Genomic DNA, 21,583 nt, shown 5'->3' with positions numbered 1-21,583 from the left:
CTTAACTCTTTCAGGTGCCTTTGGGGAATAAGCGGTGCTGGAACGGTTGGAGCACTCAGTTTTTTCGTCCACCTTCATTTCCCTCAACTCTAAGTAACAGCTTTACATGCCGGAATAGGTTACCATAGCAATATTTTCTAAGCAATAGATGGGCTGAATTGCACTATTGAAGAAGCTCAAGAGAAAATAGGAATAACAACCTGGGAAAGTCCAGCGTGCTACAGAGCCTCGAGGCTGTTAAAACAAGGGGCTCAATGGATTCGCTAGTGATGGATCAGAAAGGTGCGACCCGCAGGTCATATAAAGTGCAGTGTGGGCAGCTATGGGTCACCTCAGAACTCCTACCTCCTCATCTCCAAGTGAGCCATCCACGAAGCTCAAATGACAAAAGACCAATTAAACAGGTTGGGGGGAGGAATCTTTGAAATTCATATCAAAAAGGGGTGCTTGACAAAGCTCTCCTACAGGGCTCCTAGGAAGATGGTGGTCACCCTGACAGAATAAGTTTTTGATTTTTCTGAATCCCCACCTAAAAACAGAGCAGCCAGAGAGCAAAACAAAAAACCACAGACAATAATTACATCAAAACAGAGCAGCCAGAGAGCAAAACAAAAAAGCCACAGACAATAATTACAACAAAAAGTAGGTTACAGAGTGTCCCGTTGAATCCCAAAGCACAGGTGAGTGGGACAAAGCAGCAAAGAGCCACAGACCTGCTGGTTATTGGCAAAGTGCAGGAGGAAACAGTGGGAAATAATGCAGCAGCTGATGGATCTAAGAACACAGAAAAGAACAAACGGGGCCAATTTGAGACCAGCAGCTGAAACTAGAGGTTTTCCCACTCTATCGTGAGTGAGGGCAAGGTTGGAAGGGCTGGAGGAGTCCAATCCCTTTGAACCCTTTTTTGGTAGCTCTAATGAGATATATTATTATACCATTCATGTACCATACAATTCACCCACTGAAAGTTTTTTTCACATATTCAGGGAGTTGTGCAATCATCACCACAATCAATTTTAGAACATTTCCACCGCCTCAAAAAGAAAGCCTGTACCCATTAGCAGCCCCTACCCCCTGCCTCCAGCCACTGGCAGTCACTAATCTACTCTCTGTTTTTATAAATATGCCTATTCTGTATCTTTCACATAAATGGAATCATACAATATGAAGCCTTTTGTGCCTGGCTTCTTTCACTTAACATGTTTTCACAATTTATCCATGTTGTCACGTGAACTAGTACTTCATCCCTTTTTATGGCCAAATAATAATGCATTGTATGAATATACCACATTTTATTTAAACATTTGTCCATTGACAGGCATTTGGATTGTTTCTGTTTAGGAGTGTTATAAACAGTGCTGCTGTGAACATTTGTGTACAAGTTTTTGTGTGGACACATATTTTCATTTCACTTGGGAACATACCTAGGAGTGGAATTGTTGGGCCAAATAGTAACTCATGTTTAACTTTTTTGAGGAACTGCCAGGCTGTTTTCCAAAGTGTCTGCACCATTTACATTTTTAACAGCAGTGTACGAAGGTTCTAATTTCTCACATCCTCAGTGACACTGGTTATTGTCTGACTGTGGCTTGTAGCCATCCTAGTAAGTGTGAACTGATATCTCATTGTGGTTTTGATTTTCATTTCTCTGATAACTAATGATGTCATGAAGATTTTCCTCCATGTTGTCTTCTAAGAATTTTACAGTTGCAGCTCTTACATTTTGGTCTTTGCTCTATTTTAGTTAATTTCTGTATATGGTGTGAGGTAAGGGTCTAACATAATTTCTTTACGTGTGGATATCCAGTTGTCCCAGCACCATTTTTTGAAGAGGATGTTCTTTCCCCCATTGAATGGTCTTGGCATCAATGTCAAAATCAACTGGCCATGAATATATGGGGTTATTTTTGGACTCTCTATTCCAGAGGTCTATTGTGTCTGTCTTTATGCCAGCACCACACTATTTTGATTACCGTGACTTTGTAGTAACTTTTGAATTTGGGAATTATGAGTCCTACAACTTTGCTCTTCTTTTACACAATTGGCTATTGGGGGTCCCTTGAGACTCTGTATAAATTTTAGGATCAGGTTTTTTATTCTGCAGGAAGGCCATTGTGATTTTGATAGGGATTACATTGAATCTATAGATCACGTTGGGGAGTATTTCAGTCTTAACAATATTGTCTTCCAATGCATGAACATAAGATGTCTTTCTGTTTCTTGAAGTCTTTTAAAATTTCTTTCAGCAATATTTTGTAGTTTTAGTTTACAAGTCCTGACCCTCTTTGGTTGATTTTATTCCTAAGTATTTTATTCTTTTTAATGATATTGTAAACGAAATTGTTTTTAATTGCCTTTTGGGTTACTCACTGCTTGTGCATGGAAATATTCATTTTCGCATGTTGATCTTATAGCCTGCAACTTTGATGAATTTGTTTATTAGCTCTAACAGTTTTTTGTGGAATCTTTAGGGTTTTCTTCATATAACATCATGTCACCTGTGACATGTCTTAGTACCTTCTTTCCAATTTGGATGCCTTTTATTTCTTTTCTTGCCTAATTGCTGTGGCTATAAACATGGTGAACAGAAGTGATGAAAGTGGGCATCCTTGTCTTGTTCTTAATCTTAGCTTTCAGACTTTCACTACTGAACATGATATTAGCTATAGGTTTTTCATTTATATCCTTTATTATGTTGAGAAAGTTCCCTTCTACTCTGAGTTTATCTAGTGCTTTATCTTCAAAGGGTGATAGATTCCTCAAATGCTTTTTTGCATGCAGGCATAATTTTTAAAGATTTGGAAACAATACCCAAAGATTACCTTATACTTTTCCTCTATTTCGTGTTCAAAACATATAAGGAAAAGAAAGAAAAGAGAGTTTTATTTTCCTTTGTGATTGACTGCCATTAGCCCTTCTTAAAGTCATTAATGAAAATAATGGCTAGTATTTGGCTGGGGAAGTTTTTAAAGAAAGACAGTCTGAGGATTTCAGAATCTGTCATGAAGTCAATCATGGCAGGGTAAGGGGCGGGTCTGGTTGTAGCTACTTCCATAGTCCTGTATCATTTCACCCTCAATAAAGAACACTCTGATACTGGGAGTTTCATATCTTGCCAACAGTATATAAATGTTCTCAAAAGAGACAACAAGAACTATCAGCTCTTTTGACTAGATGAGTTCAACTGTCAAATTGCTCAGGAAACAGAAGAATCTCCACTGGACCGTACAGGCATAACACTAGAGACTTGACAAAGAAACACAGAGAAAGAAAATCCTCCATGACAAGATCATCTAGGAAGTGAAAAGCAATTTGAATGGAGAGCTTCGTAACACAAAATGTGAGCTCTTTTAAGGCAGCTTAAGTCCAGTGTATCTATTTCTAAAAGGCTTACAATAAAAATCAATATAGAGCTAGGTTATTAAAATTGTTGCAAAGTAAGAAAAAAGAAATATACAAAAATAATTTCTGCAATTAAGAATGAAATATGAACCACAATGATATACCACTTCACATCTACTAGGATGTCTATAGTTTTAAAAATGGAAAATAACAAGTGTCGGTGAGCCCGTAGAGAAATTGTAACTCTCACACATTGCTGGTGGAATGTAAAATGGTGCAGCTGCTGTGGAAAACAGTGGGGTGGCTCCCCAGTAAGTTAAACATAGAGTTACCATATGACCCAGCAATTCCACTCCTAGGTACATACCCAAAGGAATCAAAAACATGGACTCAGTTACTTGCGTGCCTATGTTCATCACAGCATTATTCACAATAGCCAAAAGGTAGAAACAACCCAAGTGCCCATCAACAGATACGTGGTTAAACAAAATGTGGTTTATACACTTCAGTCCAATATTATTCAGCCATAAAAAGGAATGAGATGTTGATACATGCTACACATTGTCCCTGCCCAGATGCCAAGCTCCCTTCACACACCACTTGCATAAGTGGAATTTTCACCCGCCTGCTTTCCTTCCTCCAATTTAGTCCCAATGCTAACCCGTCATAAAAACTGCTGGCAAAATATCAATAATACTCCTAAGCACACAAACCCAGGAGGGGGAAATCGTGGCAGTACACGCCCTGGTACCTCTCTCAAACTCCCTACACTATGTGCCAACATCCCAGGAGGGGGAAAGTGTAATTGCAATGGAACAGTCAAAGATTGATAAATCAGCTACACATGTAGTGAAATTTGGATCCAGGTTGTCATTTACAACCAAGTAAAAAATAGTGGATTTTTGTTAACATAAGTAAAATTAGGAGTGATTTTCAATAACTGGCATCAAGTATTACTATGAAATCTCTGCCCACCTGGCCCCAACAATGAATCAGTGTCACCAATACCTAGATAAGCTTCCTTGTGTCCTCATCTGCTCCAATATGCCTAATTGGTCCTCACTGCTTGTGGGTATTGGATGTCACAGCCTGGCTGTCAAAGTTCTTCCAAATCTAATATTTAACCACAGTCTAGCATACCCTATATCTAGCTCCCTCCCACCCCCCAGCAAATGGTGTTTGCTTTGCCTTCCTAAAACTCCTGTTTCACAAACTAGGGATGTTCAGTCTCAAATTGCTTGAGTGATTCCCTCTGTCAAAAGCATCCTGTGTTGTTCTTTCTTCTTTTCAAGTCCTACCCATCAAGAAGTCCCAACACTTACAACACCTCCTCCAGGAAGCCGCCCTCACTATTTTCACCGCATTGAAGTTTTCCTGTGAATGTGTTTTTTGAATGGTAACTTAACGACTCTTCGTTAGCCATCACCTTGTATTGCTCTCAACCTATTTAATGTGCACTTCCTCATCCATCAAATTGTGTCTTCGGTATCCTACCTCATCTCAGCTGTTGCAGGTGGAATTCCCTAGGACACAGATGCTGGGATGGAGATTAGTGTGCAGGAAGTTTATTGGGGTGTGGCTCAGGGGAAAACATCACCTTCAGGGGCTGAGGGAGAAGCTGAGCTGGGATACAGTCACCAAAAATTCACAGCTAAGCCCACTGGGCGCTCTGAAGCTGAGAGGATCCTTCTGAGTCTCAAGTTGGAAAGGGGGGCTGAGACTTTATACTCTGTGTTGGTCATGGCTGAGCGGTCCTGGGAGGGGCTGCGACCTGGGCCAGGGGCTCCCTTCAGCAGAGGCAATTCCAGAATAAGCCGGGGCTGGAGGCCTCTCTGTGGCAGCTCCCCCAGCTGCCAGGGGACCAGGTCCTTTGATCCTAAAGGGGGAGCTGGTTGTCAACTCTGAGGGCTTAAAAGGAAGTGAGGAAAGAAAGGGGGAGATGGAAAAGAGGGAAGAGGGGAGGGGTCCATCGTGTTACCCTGGGTCTTGTTTGGAGCGGGATGTGACAAGATAGTCACTCCCTTGTTAGGGCGACGAGCTGCAAGGAGACAAGGGGACGGCCATGCAGAGCAGTGGTGTCCTGACCAAGGGGCTCTGCTGGCCGCCGGTTGAGCTGGGATTTGCACCCACGCGTGTCAGGCTCCGGGGTCCCCCTTCATTGTCCTCTCAGTTGGCAAACTGAGCCTCTGGTCACGTCATCGTTTGGGAAGCATCTGGAGATGTTGAAGGAAAAGCGGGCTCAAAACCAAGAAAGAGAATTTTGAAAGCCCTCTGCTTTCTCTGTAATCCTTAGAGACTGAAAGAAAAATTTCATAGAAGGAAAATAATTCCGTGCACAATAAAGCTATTTTTTTTTTAAGGTAAAAGTTAAGTTTGCCTAAAGTAAAGAGTATCCAGAGACCAGACTTCCTGTAAAGCCCAAAAAGGAATTCAAACTTTTGGAGATACAAGAGTGTGCCTGGAATGTGTTGGAATCTGAAATTATAAACATCAAAGAAAGTCCACGGCGCAGGCGTGATAATGACTTCCTCTTACAACCCGCAGAAAATCAAATTCCAGGGAAGAGAAGGATCAAAACGATAGAGGCAGGGAGGAGAAGCGGAGGCAGAGGTGAGCCCAACTGGCATGGCTTGGGCGACTTGAAGGTATTATTCCCGCTTCCAACTTCTGAAGCTCATTTAGCGGCCAGTTATCACAGCAGGGAAATAGGAACCACCGAGGCCTTTCCTGCAGCTCAAGAATCTGAATTCATCTCCGAACACCCTCCCTCCCCCCAGGAGGAATGAAAGTCCAAGGCTTCTAGAAATCATAATACCTTCTGCCCCCAAGGATCTTGGGCCAAACTGGGGTTTTCATCCAAGAATGTGAGGCAGGACAGTGAGTGAGGAATTTTTCCTAGAATCCGTATTTAAATCCATGCCTTTTTCAAAATATTTAATGCTTTTCTCTAACACCTTATAGCTAAAATTCACCAACAAGCAACAGATTGGTAGGATATTTCTTTATGGCTCTCTCTATTCATCCTATGAATCTATACATTAAATATACCAAGTATCATCTGGTCTTGATCGATTTTTCTAATCTGTACTTCTCTCAGTGAGGTGTTTCCTAATTGACCTCTCCAAATTAAGAGACTTAAGAGATCTTGGATTTATTCTGTTTTCTAAGCACTTCTCTCTTTTGCTCCTCTGGAGTTAGAAATTGCAACTATTAGTCATTCTAGGGCTGATGTTTCAGTTACAGGATCTGGGGCTAAATCAACAGCTCAGATAGGGTTCAGGGTGCAAATTAGCTTGCAGGGGGAATGTGGATAATTCCAGATCTCATTACAGCCGTGCTTTCCAATTTTGCCTTCCTGTGAACTGCTTAAAATGCGGGAAAAGTCCACTGAGACACCCCTTCTCTTCCATGCACCCCCTCGTCTTCCTTATTCTGTTTCTAACCCCTTCTGATGCTGGGAAGCAACATGTGGGAAGTTGAGCCAGAGGTAATTAGACTGGCGAATTCCCTGACTGGTGGGAAGAGACCACTGAGCGTGGAAAACACTGAACTAGGCAGGGCCCTCCGTTCAGTGGAGCCACCCTGGGATGTAACCTATTGATGCAGGGTCTTGGCGGCTCTTGGATAGGCTTTATTATCATCATTGACATTGGAGAACTTTCAGCTGTAGGCCAAGAGTCTTTGCTAGAGGTCTTTGCTTTAGTAAGAATGGAGGGATTTTCAAGGGTTGAGGTTTGAATGCATGGGAAAAAAATTACCTTTGGTCATGGAAAAGAAAGTAGCTGGGGAAAAAAATGGAACCCATTTGCTAATTAAAACTCCAGGAGTTGTAGGAGGAGCAATTACCCTAAGGCACTATCTCTCCCACATTCCTGCAAACAAATTGGCCTCAACACCCACACCGTGGAAAAACAAACTCCAATCATGCCTGGATGTTTCCTTGAACGTGTTTCCTCTTCCCCGTCACCACCTGAACATTAACGTTACTTTGAGAGTGAGTTGCAGATAAGCTCGTTGCTTATCTGGAAAAATTATTTTTGCCCACTTTTATTCTAAAGCAGAGTCACAGGAGTGGGGAGGCTGGGACCAACACCAAACCCAGATCAATTCCTTCCTGTGTGTGAGGTGAGAAAAAGACCACCTTCTTCCACTCCAGATAGAACACAAATCTCTGGGTGGCTGAGGGCTAATTATAGACATTCATAGCGTAGGAGAGGAATATGCTTTAACTGTTAAATTTCGATGTAAATCATAATTGAGGAAATGTGGCTAAAAATCGTTTTATAAAGGCAGATGACACTATGACATATGTTAATGTACAGAGGATGCGTTTCTAGATTTATTTCTAACTATGGATGCAATGGGGTACCTGCCTGAGGCTAGTCCTTGTGCTTTTTAAAACCTTGATAAAGACAAGCAGTGGGTGTGAGGAGGAGAGGTGGCTATTTTAAAGTCACAGGCAGCTATTGCTTTCTCTGGAGGTGGACACCTGAATTTCACCTTTGCCGGCAGGCAGTTCCTTTGAGCATTTTGGTTATGCCAAGGCAGGGGTGCAGTCCTTTCTGGAATAGAGATGTGCAGGAACCACAAGGAGGGAAACTGGTCCGCATGGTTCCATAAAAGGCCATGTTCACTGGGTGTGAAATACGGGTCACATTTCCTTTAGGGGAAAAAAATTCCTCCAAATGTGGATTTAGACCATACTGGCCTTAAAATTTCTTTGTTCTTGTGTGTGTGTGTGTGTGTGTGTGTGTGTGTGTGTGTGCACGTGCACGTTCATGCAGAAGCATTCTTGTTCAGGAATTTAACCGTCTGTATTAGGAGCAAAAAGGAGCTGGGATGGTAGCCGGAAGGATGCAGTGACATGTCTGCATTTCACACTTGCTTTGTAAAGCTTCACACCAGGCGTCAATGCAGATTAAATAACTCTGCTGTCAGGGAAGGTACCTCTTTGGGTTTTGCTATTGTCTAGGTGAGGGGAGCGACTAAGGAAAGGCCTTAGGAGGAACATTTGTTTCTGATGGGACCTTCTAAGGGCCAGACACCCCAGAAATGGGTGGGGCTGTGAGGACTGAGGGGTTGAGGCTGGCACTCCAGACGGGTGAGAACTCCTCCGGGGCCCACCCTTGGAGGGACCTTATCACCTACAATATGGTGATTTGGAACAGCCATATCCAGCCCCCAGTGCTGTTGTCTGATTCCTGAGGAGCTAAGGCAGGGGCCATGCCAATGTGGAGGAACTTTCTCTGGGAAGCCGTAGGAAGGGAAACTAGTAGGACTAAGACTTCTGTGGTCAAGCAGGACATTTGAGAGGGGAGAGGCCAGCCAGAGAGACATGTCTGAAATACCTAAGTCAGTGGTTCTCAACTTCAGGGGCTTTGACCCCCAGGAAACATCCGGCAGTTTCTGGAGACATTTTTCGTTGTCAGCCCTGGGGAGGTGCTGCTGGCATCTAGCGGGTGGGGGTCAAAGATGCGGCTAAACATCCTACAGCAACAGACTTCTCCTCCCACAGCAAAGAATATCTAGCCCAAAATGTCAACAGTGCTTAGGTTGAGGAACTCTGACCTAGATGGAGGTAGTAAATGTGCTTAGTAAATGTGCTTAAATATGCAAATATACTAAAAGCTCTGTCTCAAAGATACTAGTAATGTTGGTTTTAAAAGAAAAGGTTGTCTGGCCAAAAACAAGACAACGAGATGTGTTTATTGAGGGTCTAGTGTGTGTTCGGTTTTGTTATGTGTTCTGGGGTCCCAGAAACCAACAGGACAAACATCTTGTCCTCATGGAATTTATATTCTAGTTGGGAGGGCAGGCCCCTAAGAATCGGGTACACTTCAGATCATAATTATGCTATCAGCTCTTGTGAATTAACACATTGAATTCTCCCAACAACCCGTAGTGAAACATGTGCTACTATAATAACCTCATTTAAAAAGACACTGAGGCCTTAGACCGTAAGCACCTTGTCCAGGGTCCCACCACTGACAGTGAGTCCCAATCTTGACAGCATTTAAAATTGCTCTTACTGTCAAACAGACTTTAGAGCTTCACTAGCTATATGATTTTGGTACCATAATTTAATTTCTCTTGCTTCTTCCTTTATGTGTAGAATGGAGATTATAAAAGTGTCACAGAAGGTTTTTGTGAAAATTAAGTGTGTCGAGTGATAGAAAGCGCTTGCACAGAGTGAGGGTTAATAGGTCGTATAAGGAAAGTGGAAAGTAGAGAGAGAATAGCTGAAAACCTGCTTTAGACCAGTGGTCCTCAAAGTGTGGACCCAGAGCAGCTACATCTGGGACCTCATTAGAAATGCAGACTCTTGGCCCCCAGCTCAGGCTTAACTCTGGGGCTGGGCCCCAGCCATCTGGGTTTAATACGCTCTCTGGGTGACTCTGATGCACGTTGAGGTTTGAGAACTAATGCATGAGACCAGTCTGAGGCGGTGGTGTTTGGGCTGTGATACGGGGGTGCTTCTCCACTAGATCCTAACTTCCTCCCCAACTACAAACTTTTACTTTTTTTTCAGTTTTTTTTGAAACTCTATATTTCCTCCCTTCTCTTTTGCTGTTTCTTTACTTTTGCTTGGCTTCGTGCTTAACCGAACCCTTCTCCTCACCTTCCACGACCAGATATCTTCCCTGATACCCTTCCACACCCTCAACTGCTCTCTACCTTCAGTTAGCTGGTTCTTGGCTCTCTTCATTCATTCATTCACTCACTCATTCACTCACTCATTCATTTACTCATTCATTCATTCACTCACTCATTCGTTCTTTCATTCACTCATTCATTCATTCACTCATTCATTCATGCATGCATGCTCGCTGAGCCACACCCGGCACTGTGTAGATGCTGGGAGGAAGGGCAGGGAGCGACCCAGCCATAACCTCAGGGATCCTGCTGCCTTCCATGGGAGAGGCAGAAACCTGCCCTGTCCCAGGACTGGCCTCAGGGCCCAGCCAGAGCAAGAGCACTGCTGAGGCTGGGGGTGGGACAGAGGTGGGGACCAGGACCAGCTTCTCAAAGGAGGTGACACTTACACTTGGTCTGAGACGATGAACAAATAGGAAAAGAGCCCGATAAAATAACATTAAAAATCATCTGGGAGAACACAAGGGCAATAATATCAAAGAACAAATGCTTTTTTAATAACAGCAGAAGAAGGTAATCATGGGAGATGCATGGAAACACTAAAGAGAAATAGCGGGATCAGCTGACTAAAGATGATTGAAATGTTCTACCTCTGTTTTCTTTAAAAGCAAAACCTGACAAACCAGAAGGAAATGAACTGCTGTTCAGTCAATGTCGGGCACTTCCTGATTATTCTCTGCCGGTGCCTTGGGTTTGTTGTTGTTTTTTTTTCTTCTTCTTTGGCCTCCAAGCTTTTGCTCACCCTCTTCCCCCAGCCGGCTCTGCCTCCCTCCTCCTTCACCTCCATCAGGGAAAGTCCTCCATCTTTTAATGTCCAGGTCAAAGGCTGCCTCCCCCTCTGCTCCTTCCCATGGGAGGTGACTCCTCTCCCCCAGCAAGATCAGACACCTTTGTTTCTACTTCTAATCAGAAGTTGGCACATTTTGCTGCATTCCGGTCATGCAACAGATGGATGAAGGGTCTTCGGGCCAGGACAACATCTCACCTGCATCCGTACCACCTCAATGTCTTGCCCTCAACAGTCAGGGCTGGGCTTCGCTGCAGACGATCACACACGGCCTGGGGATGAGAAGGCCGATCACCATCTCCTGCTGCACCACACACAACGACTCCAGAGGAATCAAGGAGTTGAATTCCCAAATCCATCCATAAACTTGAGAAACAGAAATAAAGGGCAGCAAAGCAACTTACAATTGCAAAGTAAATTGCAGACATTGGTGGAGACAAGATCAATGAGTCCTATTATATAAAACAAATAAATTATTCAACAAAATGTAATAAAATTATAAATGTGAACACAGGAATGACAGAAAAAAGTATGTGACAACAACACAGATGAAAATCTGCTCTATAATTACACTGAAATTGATCAATAGTCATAAGGTCGGTACCCAGATTCCTGTATAAAGTAGTTAAAAGGAGATGAACGGTTTCTACACAAGAATATATAGACAGTAAATCACCATGTGGAAAAATCAGGGCTTTTTTTAGCCATTGTAGAAATGCAAGTTAAAACAATTAAAATAGATCATTATACACCAATTAAACTTTTTTTCGAATAAAAAAATTGATTTTGTCAAGGCTGTCAGTCTCTCTCTTGTTTCTCCAAAGCCAGGGCCAACACAGCAGTGAATCCAATAAATCTCTAGAAGGTAAAGTTTGAAAGTATGTAAAAAGAACAATCACGCAGTTCCTACAATTCAACTCAGTTATTAGATTTGGGAGAAAATGTATCAAGGAAATAATCTCAAAGGGGCGAAAGAATTTTGCTAATTGTAATTTAAAAATCAGCAAACCAGAAAGACCTGGCAAGTACTGTGCAGGGCCTGGGAGTTTACCTGGCCTGCAAGCTAACAAGCTACCCTGTAACTGTTTCCTAGATGCTGTCAGAAGACAGGAGACCCCCAGGTCAGAGACAGAGGACTTTATTCCTCTGGGGAAAAGCTGTAGCCAGAGCTCCAGGTTCACGTATGCCGGCTCCCCGCGTTTCCCAAGTCCCATGGGGGTTACGGAAAGGGCCTGGGCTGGATCCTGCACAGGCAGGGGTCTCTGTTACAGGAGAGGAACGCTGAGCTTGGGGGGCTCACCACGGCTATAGTAATGGAAGCAAGCTTGCCTTTTGCCCAGGGGAAGAGGTTACTTCATCCTTTAAGGTGGCTTGCTGCACACACAACTCTGAGAGATGGCCTAGATAATGAGGAGTCAGGGCCTTGTAACCTTGGCCTGCCCTACATGAATGTGCAGGGGGGCTCGGGGCTTCCGGATCACCTCTCCCAATAGTGACTCATTTACTCACTCAACATATCCATTCAAATTTATTGTCACCTTCTATATGCCTTGCACTGAAATACAGTTGACCCTTGAACTGTGCAGGTCCACTTATACACGGATTTTTTTTTTTCTATAAATACCTACTGCAGTACCGCGTGATCTGCAGTTGGTTGAATCAGCGGATGCGGAATCACAGATAGGAGGGGCTGACTAAAGTTATAGGTAGATTTTCCACAGCACGGCACCCCTAAGCCTCGGCATTGCTCGAGGGTCAACTGTAGAGGTTAAGGATACAGTGGTGAATAAATTTCCTGCCTGAGAAGAGCTTATATAGTAGGGGAGGCAGGTATCCAAAAGGAATTAAATAACATGACGGCACTCTGTGAACTGTTGTGAAGACAAATAAAGCGGAGGAGTGGGATAGAGCCATCTTTAGACAGACCGATGGACTATAGATCCGATGTTCAGGGAAGGCCTGAGATGGTGACACTGGACCAGAGACCAGAAGGAAGTGAATAAGCCACACGCCTACCTGAGGGAAGAGCATCCCAGGCACACCCCAAAGCCCTGAGAATGGGACGTGCTTGTCACCTTCGAGGAACGGGAGGCCGCGCAGCTGAGGTGTGGTGAGCAGGGGAGAGTGGTCTGAGATGAGAGTAGAAAAGCCCAGAACGATTTGTAATGGAGACAATATGATTTTCTAAAATGACAAACAGACTTTTTACATAAAACAATTTATACAGAAGAAGTCAATGAAAACCATCAGACTGAAGCCCCAGTCCAGTGAATGGAGGGCCACTTGGTGTCATGGACAATTGGGGGATGGGGGTCAAAAGAGCTAAGCCCCCCCCCGCCATCAGTCACCAGATGACAAACCTCTCGCTGTTTCTCCATCTGCAAATAGGAAAAATGCCTAAAAAGCTTGCGGGTACGATCAAGTGAAATAAAATGTGTGAATGTATTTTGTAGTTACAAATATTTGAGGGAGTAAAACTGTAATAACCCGATCTGCATCAAACGTCACAAGAGAATGGAATCTAAGCTTTGAACTAGAAGTTAAAAATAGTGGCAATTGTCATCATTTATTGAACACTTAGTCAACTATGAAACCATACTTTTACAATAATCTCCTGACAGGTGTTAATTATCCTCATTTCTAAAATGAGGAAACTGAGTCTCAGAAAGCTTAAGTTGCTCGAAGTCTCTCACCTAATACATGGAACAATATAAAATACCACTATGAAGAGAGTATATAGCAACACGAAAAATGTTAAGAGAAATCTGGAAAATAAAAAATTGACTTTAGGCATGAAAAATGTATGTGGATAGAAGCAAAGACGGGAAAATAAAAGCATGTCCTGCATCCGACTGGGGCAAGATGAATGCTTCTACATTTTTGATATTGTTTGCTCTCGTTACAATGTTTGCCCAATAAAATAGGGAGGAAATTCTTGTGAAACTATTTCAAATGCTAGTCACCATTTCCTTCTAAAGGATGGTCTTTGTCATGTCAATTTTCGTCCCAAATCCAGCTTTTTCCACCATCAAGTGCAAACCCTGCTCCTTGGCATTTGCACTCTGCATGTCCATCTCCTGGTGGCTCTGCCCCAGCTACTCACACTCTGGCCAGGTCCCACCCTCCATTCATCTCATCCAACATCTGAATACCTTCCTGACAGTTCAGTAAGCCTAAGGGCTTCTCCGACCACAGCTCCCCCCATCTCTGTGATCCCTGAACAACCTATCATTTCTGAGATTTTTTTGTCAACCCCTTGACACTTACGCCTGCAAGTCCAAGTTTTTTTTTTTTTTTTTTTTTTGGCTGTGTTGGGTCTTCGTTTCTGTGCGAGGGCTTTCTCTAGTTGCGGCAAGCGGGGGCCACTCTTCATCGCGGTGCGCGGACCTCTCACTATCACGGCCTCTCTTGTTGTGGAGCACAGGCTCCAGACGCACAGGCTCAGTAGTTGTGGCTCACGGGCCCAGTTGCTCCGGGGCATGTGGGATCTTCCCAGACCAGGGCTCGAACCCGTGTCCCCTGCATTGGCAGGCAGATTCTCAACCACTGCGCCACCAGGGAAGCCCAAGTCCAAGTATTTTTATCTTGGCTCCTTATGCCCCAGGAGTGAGTCTGGGTGTGTAAGCAAGGCCAGTCCCACACAGGATGCAGAAGGCAAGAGTCCCCACTCTGTGAATGGACGAGGAAGGGAGAGTAAGGAGGACATTCTCTGTGTCCCTCCTGCAGGGTCCAGATCCCCAAGGATTGCCCCAGATGCCAGGGGTGGGCTGCTCAGAGGACCAGGGAAGAAACACTTCCCCCCGCTGCAGCCCAGGGAACCTTTCCAGAAAGAGCCTCTTCTGGGCGCCCTGCTCAGCCTGAGGCTGTTCCCGGGGTGTTAGTAAGAAGCCAGTGAATGGCCGCCAGTCCGGCTGCCCTGACAAGAGAAGGGGCGGTTTGGGCTCTGTGTTCGTTAGGTTTCTAGTCTACTCCCAGGCACAGAAGTATTGCAGCTTTAGGCCGATTTAATTATGACTGAACTATTTTTTAAAGTGTAAGAGACTGAAAATGGGGGCTGGGCGGCGGGTTAGGGGAATTTCTCTTCTCACTGGTTTCTACCTTTGCCCAGGGGTCCACAAAATATAAGCCGATCCTCACCCTGGATGTGAGGACCTGGAAGACATACACTCGGGTCAGGAACTTCCGCAAAGGGAGGGCGGGGTGGGAATGCGAGTAGGGACGTGATGGGACGGGTTAGCGATGGCGAGGAGGTGGCGAACCCTCCCGCGCAGAGCCGCTGCCAAACTGCCTAGAAGCCGCCTTCTTTCTGCACAGAGCCAGCGAGGGAACTTCTCAAGGCAGCCGGAAGCCTCGCCGGGCCGAGGTGCGGCAGGCAGGATGGAGCCGGGTTGAGGAGCTTCCCGTTTGACATACCCAACACCTGAGTCTCCTAGTTCACCTAGGATGGGGATCGAGGAAACCAGAATCTCTCGGTCCGGGAGAGGGCCGGTCCCTACGTTTCCGGATGTCAAACTGTGCCCCAGGCTGGTCCCAGGGATCCGCGAAGGTGGCGGCCGCGGGATTCCTCGGCGACTGTGAACCTTCTCCGCGGACTCCCGCGTTACGGTTCTCTCGGCGCGGCGGGGGCGGGGAGACTCGCGGGACGGCCTGAAGGCCCGGCTCCAGTCGGCGGGCTCTCCGGACCACCCGCCCCCGCGCACCCCGGGCGCAGCTCTGCTCCAGGGGCCGCCGGCTCGTGGGGGCGTCCCCTCTCCAAGCCCGCCCTGCGCGCGGACACCGCGTGCTCTCGGATTCCCAGCCCTACGACAGCCCGCTGCCCCCGGGACCGCGAGGAGAGGCGGGAAGGACCGGCGCGCCCGGCGCAGCTGGACTCCTGAGGGGTCCCACTCTGTTTTTGTTTTTTTTTTTTCCTCCACTGGAAAAGAGGTCCACGAGGGCTCCAAGCAGAGGCGTCAAAGGAGGGCTGCGGCACAATGAGGGACCGTGGTAGGACGAACTGGACCCCCCTCTGCCCTCCCCGGACACACGGGGCCCCCCTCCGATGCCCGCGCCCTCCCTGTCCACGCTGAGCGCCAGGGGCGCGTGCGTCCCCGCCGAGGAGCCGGGATCCCGCGCGCCATGGAAGCAGCTAACCTCTCGGTGGCCTCCACCGGGGTCGCGCCCTTCGCCTGGGACCCGAAGCCTAGAGCAGCAGCCCAAGCCCCGGCGGGGTCGTCCAGTTGACCCCAGGCGGCGCCGCCCTGCCTGGTCGAGAGCCGCCCTTCTCTGTCTTTACGGCGCCGGTGGTGACGCAGCTGGTGCGGCTGGTCGTGGCCACTTTCCTGTGGAACCTGCTGGTCTTGGTCACCATCCTGCGCGTCCGCGCCCTCCACCGTGTGCCGCATAACGTGGTGGCCTCGACGGCCGTGTCGGACGAGCTCGTGGCAGCGCTGGTGCATCACGCCCCTGAGCCTGGCGAGCGAGCTGTCGGCCGGGCGACGGTGGCGGCTGGGCCGGAGCTTGTGGCACGTGTGGATCTCCTTCGACGTGCTGCGCTGCCCCGCCAGCATCTGGAACGTGGCGGCCATCGCCCTGGCCCGATACTGGACCATCGCGCGCCACCTGCCGTACACGCCGCGCACCCGCCGCCGAGCCTCGGAGCTCCTGATCGCGGTCACCTGGGCCCTCTCCGCGCTCATCGCCCTCGCGCCGCTGCTCTTCGGCTGGGGCGAGGCGAACGACGCTCGGCTCCGGCGCTGCTAGGTGAGCCAGGAACCCTCCTACGCCGTCTTCTCCACCTGGGGCGCCTTCTACCTGCCTCTGGGCGTGGTGCTATCTGTCTACTGGAAGATATACAGGGCGGCCAAGTTTCGCGTCGGTCGCCGCCGCAGGGCTGTGCTGCCGTTGCCCGCCACCGTGCAGGTGAGGCGCGGGTTGAGCAATGGGGCTTTGGGGAAGCGGGTCGCTGCGGGAGGAGGAAGCTTGGCGAAAGGGAGAGCTGGCGGTGAAAGTTTGCGCACTTGGCGCACGCGCGAAACGGTTGGCCCCCAGCGCAGCCGGGGCGGCCGGGGAGTTTGCTATCTGCTCTGCTGCAGCGCACACCGAGGGGCGCATCACCTGCGCCTGGCGCGCACGCGAAGGGTCCGCCACCTGCGTAGCTGGTGCGAGGGGGAGAAGGGGTTCCAGCACGTGCACACTGGGGCTGGAGCTGGACCCGGCACCGCTGCACCACGCGGCTGAAGGGGGCGACAGGGGCAGCGTTGCTCGGTAGCGGTGAGGGCACGTCTGATTTCGCTGCGTCCTCTGTTGCTTTTCCCCTGGAGCTATTGTGTCCATTCGAGTCTTCCGCCGCCAACTTCCTAGTCCCGGCTAGACCAAGCGCGACTGCAGGGGGCTGGGAATACGTCCTGCAGAGGAGCGAATTCCTGTGACCGTTCGCCCCTTATTTAATGTCTCCACTGCGCCCCCGTCCACACCCTGCTGTCCAGAGACGATTCCCCAACCCTATCGGCCGGCTCCCTGCCAAGGCGGAAGTGAGGATAAAAATGAATCCAGGTGTCGCTTTGCTTTCACTGTCCCAACCTCAGTGCTATCTTTCAGTGACTTCGGAACGAGATAGAACCGTGGGTTGAAATCCCAGCTGGGGACATTGGGGCAGTTGCTTAATCTCTGTGGGCTTTGTTTCCTCAACTTTGAATAAGTGAATTCCTACTTCATAGGGCTGTTGGTTTACGTGAGATGAAGCATGCGAGGCACCTAGCACAGTGCCTGGCAAACGGGGAATGGGGGGCAGAGCTGGCTGGAGCAAGGAGATCCACAGCGCGTTGCCTGGCAATCTACAATGGGCCCGCGCATAAGCCTGGAAATGAATGAGATGGAGGAACCTGCATTTGGCAGAACTTCTCTCCATTGTATTTAGAGTCGGGGCTTTCTGCCTTTTGGCCAGACCCTAACAGATGACAGTTCCCTCCTCACCCTGGAAGCCCCAAACTCTCCTTTTGAGTGAATGGGGGTTTCAGGCTCTCAGTCCTAGAGAATAACAGGACTTATTGCCCCTTTCCTAATACAATATATGGACCAGGGAAAGGGGGCATGAGGGGGGAAGGAAAGAGACGGGGTAAGTTCTTCTGTTGTTAGTTTTGTTCTACTTTTGAAAGTTAACTCCGATACTTAGGTTATTCAAACGTGTGTATTTTTAAAAGCAGGCGTCTCGCCAACCCGCACTGCCCTTCATTAAATGGCAGAGGAGTTTTGTAGGATAAAATAGGAATGTCAACTGGAAAGTGTTGGTAGGGGAGAGCTTTATTCAGAATTAATGATGTCCTTTGAAAGGTCCCTCGGAAATCCTGGGGTGATCATCGCTTTTCTCTCTGCTGGCCGAGGTAGGGCTGGCTTTTACTGGCTACATCAATCCAGTGCGCACCCAGAGAAATCATGGTGAAACGGATGCCAGAAAGGCTTGCCAAGCCTGAGTTGAGTGTTCATTTTTGACAGAACCCATTCAGGCAGGTGATACAAAGCAGATGTGCCTGGTCGGGAGCCTGGCCAATGGGGAGGCCACTGGCAGGGAGAAAGAGCTGTAGGAGGCGGGGCAGCGTGGTGCCCTGATTTAGCCACCCGCTGGCGCCACCTGCTGGGGCGAGCCCCTTCCGCACCTTGTGCTGCAAGTCTCTGCTCTAGGACACAGCATTGGTCTAAGTCAGGCTGAGTCCTTACTCATATGATGCTGAGATACATCTACAGATGAGATGGGGTTCGAGAACACCCTGCTTCTTTAGGCTCCAGCAAGCTGTCACTCAAACTCCTGGGTACTGTTGCTGAGTCAGCATTTGCAAGCTTGCTGACCACAGGACACCCAGACAGAAATTTAAAATAATGTGCCGGGAGTACTCTCTCCATGCGTTCCCCCACCTGCTTTTGTCTGCCCTCCGGGGAAATGAGTCAAGTTGCATTTAGGTCCTGCAAAGTGTCTTTACTGCTTTCTGTGGGTGACGGAAGCACTTAGGAAGGCAGAAGGCCTCTGGTCATGAGGCTGTGCACACCCTTCATCTATTTTCAGGATTCTGTGACTAGGTCCCAACACTAAAATAGTATCTGAAAGGGATCTGCAACAGTGCCTCAATATTTTAAAGTAGAGAAGGAAAGAAATGCTGACTGAGTTCCCTCTTTCAGGCACTGTGCCACTTTACCTACATCCTCTTATTTAATCCTCAGGGTCCAGACAAATTGGCACTACAGTCTCTGTTCGTCAGGATAAGCTAAGATGTGCTGCATAACATAGAACCCCCAGACTAACGGTTTATCTCACTCTCACTCAAAGTTCAGTGTGGGTCTGCCGGCCCTCCTCCTGCTCAGCTCTCCTCCAGGCGGTAACTCATGGATCCAGGCCCCTTGTCATCCTTTAGCTATGCTGTCCTGAACATGTGGCTTCCAAGGTTGCTGTGGAAGGGGAAGCAAGACCTGCAGATACAGCAACTTTTACCTGCTTTACCCTGAAGTGGCCCTTCGGGTCACAGTCCGTTGGCCAGACACGGTGAAAACTTGGGGAGCCTCTGGCTATTTGGTGAACACTAACGGTCTTCGCCACACAGCTCTCATTTTACAGATGATCAAACTCAAGTGCCATAAAGTGAGTTCATCTACGACCACACAGTTATGGGGTGGAAAAGCTGCAGTTTGTCCCGGATCTAAAAGTCACTGTTCTTTTTCACCCCTTTTCCAGTATGCCATGCTCTCTCCAGGAACTTAACTTGTGAACACTGTCACAAGCATCTCACAAGCATCTAGACCTTCATGGGAGAGAGGCAGTCATATCCCAGTCAAGGTGGGTCATGGGATGTCAACTAAAAAAAAAGCACAACCTAAAAGATGAGAAGTATGTTTTATTCAGTGGACTTTCTGAGGACTTAAGCCCGAAGACAGCCTCTCAGGTCGCTCTGAGGGATGGCTCCAAAGAGGTAAGGAAGCAGCCAGGATATATAGAGAAAGCAGGTAGTCGGAACTTCAAAAGATTACTGTTAATTAAAGAAAACCTGATATCTTAAGTTTGTTTTTGTTTTTTTATAAATTTATTCATGTATGTATCCATCTTTGGCCGTGTTGGGTCCTCGTTGCTGCGCACAGGCCTTCTCTAGTTGTGGCGAGTGGGGGCCACCCTTTCAGGCTCTAGAGCGCAGGTCCTGCAGCTGTGGTGCACGGGCCTAGTTGCTCCACGGCATGTGGGATCTTCCCGGACCAGGGTTCGAACCCGTGTCCCCTGTCTTGGCAGGCGATTCCTAACCACTGGGCCACCAGGGAAGCCCCAGATATCTTAAGTTAATGAATTTAGCGCTTGTCTATGTATGGGAAGATGCAAGAGTCTGGGCTCATTGAAATCATCCCTTTGATTTGCACCTTAGCTATCCGGGGCCTGTATCCTGCTTTTCTTCGTCCTGAATCCCCTCAGGGTGCAGTTCCGTGGCTGATGGCTTGAGGGCCGCAATATCCTCTGTTTACTGATATGGCAGGCGATATTTTTCAGGCACAGGGAGCAGGATCTCAAAACTATGCCTGTGAACACCTTTCCAGGAGAGCTGAACACAGTTGAGCACAGAGGTACTGCCAGCTTCTCTTGGGAGACGGGATTAATTCCCACCTGCATCCCTTTTTTCAGCCTCATAGACTGAGCACGACACAGAGTATATTCTGCCCTCACCATGCACCTCCCATGGGTTATGACTGTTTCCTTCTGCCCTGTGCCTTTTACTGCTTGGAAGAAGAAACAAGCAAAGCCAATAGAGATGATTTGTTTGGCTTTTAAAATGCAACATCAAACATTTTGTTCTTTTTAATTATCTGATATCTGTGCACAAGTTGATACTGGGGCCATTTTATTCATTAGGCACGATGAGTACACTACCGAGAGCCAGCATACTTATAGGGGCCTGTGGAAATAGTTTAATTTTAATTTCTTTTAGAGGAAAAAATGAATATAATTGTTAATGAATATGTAATAATGAGCCCAGCCTCGATTATATTAGTCTTTATAATAATATGGTCATAAAATATAATTTTTAATATTTTTTAATGGAGGAAGGACCTACAGAGGCAAGGATGCCTCGGGCTCGTGAGGGTTATAACGTGGCCCTGGTTGATACCCTTCACTCATTCACTCAATCAATAAACATGTGTTGGGAGACAGTGTGCACAGTGGTTAAGAGCATGGGATTTAGAAGCAAGGAGACCTGGATTTCAATTCTTTTTGTACCACTTATTAGCACTTCAGCCAAGTGAGTTCATCTCCATCTGCATTCCCCTGTAGGTAAAATGGAAATATTGCCATCTGCCTCTTAAAATTCTTGTGAAGAGTAGATGAGATAATAGTGTATATGGAGTGACTAAAATAGTAAAACCCTAAATGATAGCTGCTGCACTATCTTCATTATTATTTTTTGAAATTCTTCTTATAAATTATAAGTAATAAACTATTATTTTATACCTCTTACCATTATAGGTGGGTTTGTTATTTATTTCTTAACAATTAGTGCAAAGCTTAGTGTCTTAAGACAACAAACACATATGAACTCACAGTTTCCGTGGGGCAGGCATTGGGAATGGCTTAGCTGGGCGGTTCTGGCACAAGGTCTCTTGTGGTTGTAGCTGTGGCTTGTTTGCATGTCTGTTAGCAGGACATCTCCACAAGGCTGCTTGAGTGTCATCACAACATGGTTGCTGGCTTCTCCTAGTCTGAGACAGTGAAGCAAGGAGGAAACTGCAGTCAGTGCCTTTTATGATCTGGTCTCAGAAGTTATATTCCATCACTTCCCTTATATTCTATCCCTT

The 21,583-nt window shown here is 47.1% G+C and overlaps 1 pseudogene across 1 annotated transcript in view; it reads left to right on the top strand.

Annotated features, from left to right (window-relative positions):
- LOC309662747 (5-hydroxytryptamine receptor 5B-like) overlaps positions 1-21,583 on the top strand; it is a 41,327-nt pseudogene that overhangs the window by 7,366 nt on the left and 12,378 nt on the right. The window contains exon 3 of the transcript XR_014268406.1: positions 15-16,684. The product of XR_014268406.1 is annotated as a 5-hydroxytryptamine receptor 5B-like (transcript). The remainder of the gene's footprint in view (positions 1-14; positions 16,685-21,583) is intronic.

Source organism: Balaenoptera physalus (genome assembly GCF_965194825.1).
Source record: "Balaenoptera physalus genome assembly, chromosome: 6".
NCBI lineage: Eukaryota > Metazoa > Chordata > Mammalia > Artiodactyla > Balaenopteridae > Balaenoptera > Balaenoptera physalus.
Note: the sequence above shows the minus strand (reverse complement) of the source record. Positions and strands in the feature narration are given on the sequence as shown.